Below are 2,388 nucleotides of genomic sequence, written 5' to 3'. Positions count from 1 at the left end.
GGCGTGGGGGGAGCCACGGCCCCGGCCGGGCTCTTCCCGGCAGTGAGCCCGGGACACCCGAGGACAGGACACGGACCCTCCCTCCACCCGGGGGGCACCCAGGCAGCTCCCCCGCCCCGAGCACGGCCAGGAGAGCAGCAGGCTGCAGGCGCCGGGAAGAACGAGCCAGCTGAGCATCGGGAGAGTTTTCCACCCCACAGGAAACCTCTCGGGTCAGAGCAAAGGGAACAAAGGCAAAGGTTTTCAAGGAGCAGGAGCCCGAGCACTTTTCCTGGTAGCGATCGCGGTTCTTCCGGAGGGGCAGGAGCGGGGGGCTACCGCAGGGCAACGCAGGGTCCAGGGGCGTTTCTCAGGAAACAAAACCAGTTCAGGGCAGAGGGACAAACCCCCGAGGGACCCGTGCCGGCCCAGGCACAGGACACCCCCGCGCTGCCGCAGCCCCTCGGGCCGGGCTGTAGCCCTGGGCTGTCATCACCGGCACCGCTAATGCTGGCACAAGAAATGAGGGGGCTGGAGGAGCACTAACGGCTGGGACAAGGTGAAGGTTTTCTGCCTGGTGCAAAATACAGGAATCTCCCCCCGGGGGCTCGTCCCGCAGCCCTGCTCTGCCCCTTGCCCGGTGCAGTGTCCCCATCACAGCGCTGCCCCCACGGCCAGCGCGCCAAGGGGGGGACAGCCAGCGCTCTGCTGCACTGAAATACTGTCCCTTTGCCTCCAGAGAGGTGCCAAATGAGACAAGCCCAGGGCTCTTTCTCAAATAACGACAAAAAAACCCAAAACAAAGCTCAAGTTCAGGTGAAATAGATACAAAAGGCAATGATGACACAAATGAGTTGTGCTTCCAGCGCATTCCCGGATATCGGCCATCAAACACCAGATCCCATCCGAGAGCTGCCCTGGCTGTGTTTATACTTCTTGTCACTATATTGTTCACTTAGTACCATCCTCAAACACCAGAAGAAGTGTTTAAATGAGCAAGATAAGATCTAAATGAAGCCTAGCTGGAAACAAAGACACCAGAGTGCAGGACGCTGACACCAGCCCCAGAGGAGGCTCCGCAGGGCAGGCGCTGGCAGGCGTTCTGCCACTCCCTGCTTGGCCCGATATTGTCAATATTGCCCAAAACTGCCCCAAAACCACCTCCTGCACGAGCACTCGGCCCCATCCCGTGCGACAAGCAGCAGGGTCAGGGCTCAGAACGTTTTGTGCCTCAGCACCGGAGCCTGAGCTGCCGAGGGTCTATTTTAATCCTCCCGTGGAAACCTGGGGAGCTGAGGATCAGGGGTGAACAGGAATGGGTTCCAAGGATGTCTTGCTCTAGAATAGTTTTAAGGAATTGGTAGAAATAACAACTTGTGCCCGTTGGAGATGTGTCGTCTCCTGTAACAACCCCTTTGGCACATTCACGGGTTGAGACAAGGGCTGGGCAGAGGCGTCGTCTGACACCGGCGGGGGAGAAGGATGAGCACAGAGAACTTCAACACAACAGGAAAGCAGCAGTTTAATAAATAATCCATCAGAGGGAGAGATCAGCCAGCTCTAAACACAACCTGAACTGAAATAAATACACCTCATTGTTAGCTTAAAAAAGAGAGATACAGAAACGCACGCAACAGCAAGCTCTGAGAGCAGAGGTGCTGCCATGCTCCAGCGACGCCAGCTCGCCCCGTGCCCACCGGTGCTGACGGTCAGAGACGAGAGCAGCCGTTCACGTGCAGAGAAAAGAATAAAACCCAGTGAAGTAGTAAGTCACTGTTTTGCAAAATTAATGGCAAAAGAGAAAGCAATGGTTTAACGCAGGCTTTGTAATGCGACAAGACCAGTTTGAACTCACTTGACCTGCTGCCATTGAGGCTGGAAGGGCGGAAGGGCGATGAAGCCAATGTGCCTAGGCCACTGCTGTCACCAACCCGCATCACATGTCACTGCAAACTCTGGGAACGCCGATGTCAAACGGCCAGGCTCAGGCACTGCCCAGCAGATCAAGGAGATTTTAAGAAAAGGCTCTTTTAAAAAAGTTGCAGTTTCATAGAAAGTAACAAAAATTGGCAAAACCAGCTGAATGCTCCGTACAGATCTTCCAGTCTCCGCGGGGGACGCTGCAGAACCACCAGCCCTTCAGAATGAGACATTCTTCATTCAGGTCTGGTGACTCCAGCTCCGTCACCGCTGGGCCAAGTCCTCCTCTGTCACTTAAAGGCAGAACGGTGGGTGGGTCGCATCCCTATGCTGATGGAGAGGGGGTTACCTGGGGCTGAGGTCCCCACCGAACCCGGGGAAAGGAACTCCAGAACCCTCCAGAACCGGGGAAGAGGATCCCCGCCTGCTCCCAGCGCCAGAACAAGCGATGCCCCTGGGGAGGTCCGTGCCCACGGGCGCCCGGGCTCC

This window comes from Pterocles gutturalis, unplaced genomic scaffold (assembly GCF_000699245.1).
Source record: "Pterocles gutturalis isolate BGI_N339 unplaced genomic scaffold, ASM69924v1 scaffold26774, whole genome shotgun sequence".
Classification (NCBI taxonomy): Eukaryota; Metazoa; Chordata; class Aves; order Pterocliformes; family Pteroclidae; genus Pterocles; species Pterocles gutturalis.
This window is presented reverse-complemented; position numbering follows the sequence as displayed.